This window comes from Gymnogyps californianus, chromosome 4 (genome assembly GCF_018139145.2).
Source record: "Gymnogyps californianus isolate 813 chromosome 4, ASM1813914v2, whole genome shotgun sequence".
NCBI lineage: Eukaryota > Metazoa > Chordata > Aves > Accipitriformes > Cathartidae > Gymnogyps > Gymnogyps californianus.
The window spans coordinates 73,877,259-73,886,908 of record NC_059474.1 but is presented as its reverse complement, the minus strand read 5'-3'; positions in this window follow the sequence as shown (position 1 = coordinate 73,886,908).

Sequence of the window (9,650 nt, the reverse complement as noted above, 5' to 3'; positions counted from 1 at the left end):
GGACTTTATCCTTCAGATAAAATTCAAGCCCATACTGATAATTTACTGAATCTGGTATTTCTGATAAAAAGATCACAGAATGCAGAAATGAATCATTCTATTCCTCTCAGTGCAGGATGGGCTTAACAGGTGCCACTGGTGGGGCATTTACTAATATTCAATTCCATGAGCTACAGTCTAGCTGAAGCAGGGATTTCTAACTTACTCCACTGTAGTCGTATGGGCAGAGCCTCCTCCCTAGGTACTGGACTATAGTCCGTGTAGTCGGAAAGGAAATAGCATCATCAATCAGACCCGCTGTCAGTACAATAAAAAGGAGATTTGTCAGAAAAAAATACTAACATTGTTTCTTTTGTCCTCCTGGACAATACAATAGTAATAGATTGATAATCAAATTATCTGTCTCCTAAGGAACTATATTTGTAAACAAATACATTTCCTGTATTTGCAGATGCGATAAACCAAACCCAAATGATGTACTGAGGTAAAAGACATATTCTAGGATGTATTTCTACCAGTCCTACTGCTCCAGAAATTCTGTTTTTAGAGTCTGTCTTTTTTTCTGTTCCTCCATAGTTGAAATGTCTTCTGTTTCATTTGCTTTCCTATTTTCAGCAGTTTCTGTGACGATGTCACATAGTCATTTCTGTTAAATGATCATAATTGTTAGCTTGAGCTTGTTAGGTGTTTAACAAATGTATAACCTACCAAAATTAACAATGGATTGTGAAAAACTGAACAATGCATTTATTCTTACTTCCGTATGCTTTGAAAAAATGTGCTGTAACTAACCATTTTCAGTTAAAACATGAACACTTAATAAAAAAAGAGGGGGGAGCTGAATTTAATATCCATAATATAACCAAGTGGGAATGAATGCAATACATATAATACACTTTTTAAAAGCTAGATGCCTGTTACAATATGAGAATTTTGCACTCATGATATTTTTGTTACAAAAGTAGTTTCATTTGTAGTAATTGAAGTACATGAGTTGCAGCTAGCATGCATGTATACATTTTTATAGTATATATTTTTATAATAAACCTATCATCAGAAAGTCACAATGCCTAAAGTATTGAAATAGTCATTCTAACTGATTCAGGAAAGACCTGGTGATGGACAGATGTCCTGTTTAACATCTTTGTTGGTGACATGGACAGTGGGATTGAGTGCGCTCTCAGCAAGTTTACCGACAACACCAAGCTGTGTGGTGCGGTCAACACGCTGGAGGGAAGGGATGCCATCCAGAGGGACCTTGACACGCTTGAGACTTGGGCCTGTGCGAACCTCATGAAGTTCAACAAGGCCAAGTGCAAGGTCCTGCACATGGGTCGGGGCAATCCCAAGCACAAATGCAGGCTGGGTGATGAGTGGATTGAGAGCAGCCCTGAGGAGAAGGACTTGGGGGTGTTGGTTGATGAGAAGCTCAACATGACCTGGTGTGTTTGCAGCCCAGAAAGCCAACCATATCCTGGGCTGCATCAAAAGAAGCGTGACCAGCAGGTCAAGAGAGGCGATTCTCCCCCTCTACTCCACTGTTGTGAGACCCCACCTGGAGTACTGCGTTCAGCTCTGGGGCCCCCAGCATAAGAAGGACATGGACCTGTTGGAGCGAGTCCAGAGGAGGGCCACGAAAATGATCAGGGGGCTGGAGCACCTCCCCTATGAGGACAGGCTGAGAGAGTTGAGGTTGTTTAGCCTGGAGAAGAGGAGGCTCTGGGGAGACCTTATAGCAGCCTTCCAGTACCTACAGGGGGCCTACAAGAAAGCTGGAGAGAGACTTTTTACAAGGACATGTAGTGATAGGACAAGGGGCAATGGCTTTAAACTGAAAGAGGGTAGATTTAGATTAGATGTAAGGAAGAAATTCTTTACTGTGAGGGTGGTGAGGCACTGGAACAGGTTGCCCAGAGAGGCTGTGGATGCCCCCTCCCTGGAAGTGTTCAAGGCCAGGTTGGATGGGGCTTTGAGCGACCTGGTCTAGTGGAAGGTGTCCCTGCCCATGGCAGGGGCATTGGAACTAGATGATCTTTAAGGTCCCTTCCAACCCAAGCCATTCTATGATTCTATGGTGACTAGGTACCATGCTTAGAGTCATAGTATAAATACATAAGAGCAAGACAGGTAATTTAAGGAGGCAGAAGACTTCTCAATGTGACAAAATGCCTACTGCATGTAGCAAGTGGGCTTTGAAGAAATTCCAGTTGCTGCTGGAAGAGGCTAAGTTGCATCTTGAAAAGATAATAATAAATAATATCCAATAAGTTTTAATAATGGGCAATTTAAAATAGTTTTTTTAGCCAAGGTCATACTTGTAATATGTGATGAGAAATGTTAAATGTAGAAGCTTTATACCAACAAGCTTGTTTTGTTTCAGAAATGGATATCTTTTCTGAGGCCGTCAAACCTTTCCAAATGGGAAATAATCACCCAATACTAATTACTACAAAAAATGAAATAACCCAGCATTAAAATGCTGTTTTATCTGGTAGATCTCGTCCCTAAACAGATAAAACAGTTAGGGTGGTGCTTGAAACAGAGTTACTGTCCAGATTGTGCAGCACGCTGTCTGATTTCCCTGAGCTTTTTAAAGAGATGTATCTCTCTGGTATAGATCCCCGTGGTCTACTTACAGAGAAATTTCATTACCATGCTGTGCGGTCCTCACGGTGCTGAAAGTAAAATATTGGATTGACAGGCACTCGTTGTGGAGGAGGGCTTATTGATGATGGAAAGACTGATTCAATCTCTAATCCTGAAGAACGACCTGCCACCTGGAGTGATAGTATACAGATGGGTGCAATCTAAACCCTCTTTCCGCCTCAAGTTGCATTTGGCTGTAGATTAACAATGTGATTCCATATAATGAAGATGGTTGGTTGGTGCAGCGGCAATTTTCCATTACTGACATGCAATGTCAACAGTTCTGACAAAGCTGTAAGGACAATGTTTAAATGTGCTACATCTGGCTGGGACGGTTGCCAGGTTATTAACAGCCCCATTAAAATTACCTGCAGAGATCTGCTTTGGTAGAAGGGAACGTAGAGCACTGTTTCCCTGCAACTATATGCAGGCATAATAACAGTCCAGTAGCACACACTTGGAATAATACAGTGTTATGGTAGCGGTAGCAGCTTTTTTACAGTCTTATTTTGGTGAGGGAATATTTTATAGCTTTAATTGTGTTGAATCTAATTCCTTTGGCCTTACTCAGGCAAATATCCCATTGAAGTCAATGACAATTTCACCTTAGGGTGGAGTTACATCAGTAGGTCTTGATTTTATTAATGATATTTCCAATAAAAATACTCTGAAGATGTATGCATACATATAAACATTTTTTAAAGCGATATATGAATATCCTTTTAATTATCCTTTTTTTTTCTTTCCTCCTGAATGACTATGTAACACTCCCAGTGAAGCGTATATAATGTGAAAGGGTTTTAAGGCATTTTTCTGAGTAAGAGTGAAGGGCCGTGCTGTCCCAGAGGACATTGCAGAAGGCACAGCACATTTTCTGGTGAGACTCCCCCATTCCTTTTGAATGCAGAGGGAGCACTTGCCAGTATAATGATAAATGGGCTTGTGATCCTAGCTCTCTATAAGCAGTTTTTAGTCCAAGTTGAAGCATTCCCTCTAAGTTCAGTACTTGAATGCTGGAGAAGATTCTCGCACCCGATCTCTTACTAATCCGTATAGTGTCTGCCATAATTTACTTCCAAGCTGTGTCTCTTCATGTATGTCCAAAGGATCTCTGCATACTGAAAAATCTACCAGCTGCCTGCTTCCCCTCCGTATAGCTTGTGAACAAAAGTCCACAGCTTGTGGTGAGGTTACCTGGCTGTGCCTGGCAGTGCTCGGGAGGGCTGTGCAGGGGACGACGTAGAAATACCGACTACACCTCAGCCTGCCTTTGAACGCTTCCTGTCTCTGTTGGCACCAAGTGTGATCTTCAGGATGACTTCAGGGTTAGTTCATAATGTGCAAAGAGAAAAGGAGCCCAAACGCGGTCATCTTAGCTTATTATGGGTATGTGATCAATGGTGTCAATAAAAAACTGGGGACATTTCACATCTGATTATAGTTCTCTTCTCTGGAATGCTGTAGTGAGTAAATTCATTTCTTTGCAGCCTGAAGAAAAATACAAGTCTTTGGGTGCTTTTGTGTCAGAGTGCACAGGCTTTAGTCTGTGTCCCTCCTGATTCAGCTGCCTGAACAAGTGGAAGAATTTTCAGAAATGTGGGGTAATGCAAGGGCTCTTGAATTTATTACACATGGAATTTTCCACATGTGGCAGAAATAGAAGACTAAGTTTAGAACGAGCAATATGACTTAATGTCTGTTATACCATATGTTTTTCCTGCTGCTGCTGTACCAGAGAAAAGGGATGTGGAATAACCTGACCTCATTCTGACCATGGCTGTGTTTGTAACTCCTTGGGGCTGTTAAAGCCACATGAAGAATTCTCATTCTGCTGCACCACAGAATAGGCAGATAAAATACATCTCTATGACAAGACCTGGAGCAAAGGGAGTACAGTTTTGCACCTGAATTCTGCATACAAGTCTGCCATGGATACTCTGAAATATATATTACCTCTTAGTCAAAATTAATTATTTTTTTAAGTACCTGTGTAGCTCTTAGACTACTGTGATATGAGTCATAGCAATATACATGTTATGCATATATTTTGCAGGTCATAAGAATGAGTCGTACATGTACAGAGTAGGTGACATGAAGAGTTCTGTGCAAAGACAAAGGGTAAAATATATATAAATTTTAATTTGACTTGAAGCTTGGTCTATATCATGTAATGGATGTTCTGTGCTTTAGAAGTAAGAAATGAAAACCTGTGAAGGCTAGTCATTTCATAGTGTTCAGTGACACTCAGATTCACACTTTCACCCATCTTATTGTCTGGTGGTAGCACAGTAGAAACACAAGTGTGCGGTCTGAACTACCAGGCTTGGGAGAGAGAGGGTCAGTCTCACAACTGAGCTTTCTTAATTTGTCCTATGTTTTATTCACATACAGAGATAGGTGTAGGTCTTTCAATCCAGCTTAGGAGAAGAAAGGGCTAATAAAAATAATGAAAGAATGTAGTAAAAAATCTAGCTTTCCCAGCTGTGGTGAGAAGTTCCAGTGACTGAACATCCATCTGTGCTCTGTGCACAGTGTTTTGATTTAAAGAGGCGCCATCCAGTTGAAATGATCGGCTAGTTCCACCGTAGTGAGTATGCAAAGATGTTTTTACATGACTTTGTGGGACTTGTATCTGTCTATACTAGCAATTTAGCCTCATACTTTTAATGTAAGTATCTTTTACTTAGACTGTGTTGGAACTAACAAATTACATTATTTAAACTGAAAAAGTAAAGAAAAATGTTATGCTGCTATTTTTGCTATAACTACCACTAATTTTCTCATTTAAAAATGGAAATAGTCAATTATAGTCTATTTTACTTTCACATGCCAATATTTGGAGTAGATTTTTTTAAAATCTTTTCTAAAACTGGAATTACTTTACCTTCTGATGGAGAAGGAGGAATCATCCATATCTATCTCAAGTATATTTCAATTAACTGTATTTTTATGAAACTCATTTGTATAGAAATTAATATTTGAGACAAATCTGATTAAATGGTGTCTCTAGGAACAGATATATAAACCAGAGTATTGTGAACTCAATTTGGTTTTTCTTCTAGAGAATCTGAGATTCTCCTAGAATATTCACCCTAAAATATATGGTTAAATTAGTTGCCTGGTAATATGTACTAAACAGATACAATAGTACCTGTGTTTAGATACTAGTCATAGTAATGGGTATATAAGATGAATGGTACCAGTCCTATTAGTACACTGGATATCTACAGCCAGATAATTCCTTTCTTTTAAAATTAATACTGTCTCTATTTTTCATAGTAGGTCAGACATCATTTTCATTTCTTTTTCTATCCCTTCTCACACACTGATAACTAATGATGGCTCTCTTACGTTTCAGGGTCCTATTGTAGTTTCAGCTGTCTTTTTCTTTCTTTTTTCTTCAATGACTTTGACTCTTTGAGCTCTCTCTTCTTCGCCATTTCCCTTCACTTTTTGTTACTTAGCTTTGCACCTTGCCTCATCTTGCTCCTTTTCATTGACATGACCATTTTTATTTGTAGTTCTGGATCAGTTCCCTCACTTACAGTCTTGGTCATTGTCTCTTCTTGATGTGGGACTTAACTGACCCTTCTTTTCTTCATGGTCTACTAGCTGCAAATTTCTCTTCTTTAATAATCAGCTTATTTTGTCTTGCATCGCCCTGTCTATTGAGCTCCATCTTTTGTCATACTTTTACAACCTCTAATTTATCTACATAAGATCTTCTCTCATTTGATTTTCTTACCTTCCACTCTAAGATTATGTTTATACTGATGGCTAAGCCAGGTAATGGGCTAAAGCCAAAGCTCATCACAGTCTGGATCCACGTATCCATATGGCTGGTAGGATGCAAGTGTCCCTGTATTTAGTAGTCACACACTGCCTAGAAATCTTTGCTTTCCTCGTAGCAAGTGGTGCCTAAACCCTCTAGGTCTAGATTATCTGCAGTCTCCTCAAGAGCAGATGGGATATCTAGTAGTGGCCACTCAGGCAGAGCTGTGTTCTTCCAACCTACAGGACTGTCATCTTCTTGGGCCAGCACTACAGAGTAAGCCTGACTTTTAGGGTTGCCTAAAGACAGTGCCTTAGTATGTGTTTGTAAAATGGGCCAAGACTTTGTAGAATACTTTGTCTAAGTATTGTACCATCTGAGGTATCTTCTCTTTCCCTGTATATCGATTCTGACAGCCTTTGAACTACAGAGAATTACAGGAGAAACCACCTCCCTTCCAGCCCTGAAACAGAGACCAGGTAGAAATCTTGCTCAGTGTGGTTTTTTTATCATGTTTGTTTGGTTTCTTTCTCTCTGATTTCTCTGCCTGTTTTTCTCAGCAACTGTTCTGACATCTTCCTTGCTTTGCTCTTGCCTTCTCTTTTCTTCCTCTCTTCCTTTTTTCCCTTCAGATATATTGTGGTCTCTTGTCATCCTTATAAAAAAAAAAAAAATCTCATTTCACCTTTCCAGCCACCATATGGCAAGTATCAGACTTGGATATATAAAGTCTCTATGATGTTACTACAAGAATAAATGTTCCCAGGAGTTATGTTATTATGTAATTTCCAGATGTTGATGGGAAGAAAAATACTACAAGTAATGGTGGGACCCAGACATACTTTTGCATAGGTTTCCTTACTGATAAAGTTTGTGAAAGTAATGAGCATGTTGTAGAAGATCAGTCGTTAAAAATGCAAAACACAAAGAACTGTCAAACAACTTTGATGGCCTGATTAAGAATTCAGTTAAATGGGAGGTTAAGAAATGAATCCATTGGTTCACTTTAAAGACATGCAAAAAAAAAAAAATATATATTTAGGAAACCAGTTGGTGAAGTAAACTGAAAATACTGATTGCTTGCATATCTAGAAATTATTTCTATGTAAGCAGAAAAGCTATTAGGATGACCCTCAGGCTTCATAGATAAATAATAACTTAAAAGAGACTGTAAGAGTAATATCTGAAAGGGAAAGATAGGCTAACAGGCAAAGACAGCCACATCATGGAGGTTAGCAACTGTAGGGATTGAGTGAGAGCTGTTAATGTTTAATCTGTGTTAGACTTTATAAAGGAAATTTAGATCTTAAAGGCCTTAAGGAACTCTAGGGTGGAGATTCAAAGGAGGTTTCTAGCAGTCCAAGATTCTGGAGTAGTCATTCAGTGATAGTAGGGAGAAACTTCCTATTGAATTTTAAGATAGGTTTTGATGAGCCTCCCTTTATTCCTATATACAACATCTACTTACCTTACTCCTTTAACACTTTTCCAGATAACCCGTATCTGTCTTCTACGTAGCTAGTCTTTGAAATTAAGGCCTCAAACTTGCATACATATCACAGTTTATGTTCACTGGACTTCAGGTACTCTTATTTTTCCTTTTAACACTCGAGAAAGAACAAAGCAAAAAGTAAAACTAAACACATGGCAGGCAAGCAATGAATACAAGTTAGGAAGGAATTTATTTTCAACTGAAAGGTACCTATATTGGAACAACAATTTTCATTAACTGCTTCTTCCCCCGGTGTGATCTCAACCCTGCTGTGATTCATGTTTCCTGGGATTCCTCCTCCTTTTCTATTGTTTGTCTAGCATTAAGTCCACAGCTGAGCAATTCTCTATCCCCAAGGTTTGTATTTGCAATGAGAGATATGGGCACTGAACCCCATGCTACTAGAATTCCATTATTACCATCTGTATTTCAGTCACTTTTCAAAATATAATACAGATTCAGCACCTGTCTTTTTTGTTCCAGATGTCCGCCATAGTAGGGTTTAGACCTCCCAAGGTCAAACTCAGATTCACCTACCCATGCCTCTGGAACATCAGCTAAGCCATCCAAGGTCAATGTCCCTAGATTGCCGCCTAGACAGCTTCTCAGTGTTAATACGTTATGATGCGTCAAGCACATTTCTGTATAGGACTTCAATGTGGGTTACATGATATCTGGCTGTCCCAAGAATAATTTTGACAAGAATTCAGTACATTACAAAACTACATTCTTTACCAAATAGTTATCTATAATAGATTTAACAATTCAGGACAGAAAAATACAACTTCTGCTTTTAGCACTTTACTTCTCTGAATAGATATCAAAATTTTGCTCCTACTTCTGAGTCTATTTCTGTTTCTCTCCCATGATTCCTTGGTCCCTGGAGAAGGCCTTCTCGCCTTAGGTCTTAATACAGTCTGACCTTTCCCTTGCCCTTGTTCTGTTTTAGCTGCATTCAATATGCTGCCTTAGATCTACCTCTTCTTCACAGGTGCACCTCTCTTTTTTCCTGACATCTCCTCTTACATGTCCGTCAGTGGTTTCGGCATCTTCCCTGTCATTCAGGCTTACAACTCCTAAGTCAATTTTGACACTCTCTTCCCTCTTTCCAGGGCAAGCTGTCACTCCATCATGTCACTTTTCTCTGTCTAACTCCATCTTCCCTCTTCTACTTCCATGACTGGAACTGTTGTTCAGGATTTAGTCTTTTGTCTCAAGCACTGCAGGTCTAATGCCAGCTTGGATCCTCTGCATTTGTCCCAAGAGTCTCCAGGAGACCCCTCTCACCCCGGCACTGGTTGGCATCCCTACACTGCACATCTTTTGTCTCCCACAGCTTTCAAATTTCTTGTGTTTCAATGGAAGTTGTTGCACTATGGGACTGAAAACTGGCGGCAGAGGCACTGCAACTCTTTACTAAATGTGTTGTGCAGGCACAGTAAACCCAGCGAGCTTTTATTGTCCAAGAAACCCATGCAGGTGAAGTGCTCTCCCTGAATCATCTGAGTCAGCATGCATCACTGGCCAGGTGTTTCCATCCATTCTGCGGGCAACGGGATCCTTCATGGGATCATCTGATCAGCCTCTCTGACTAGGAAGAGATTTGCACTGTTCTCTGCTCTTGACTTAGGCAACGGATTACTTGGGTTTTTTAAGTGTTTTGAGGTTTTCATGTCTTCAAAAACCTATCAGGCATAAGCAGTATGTTTCATTGTGGGGGGTTAAACATTAGTTACTGGC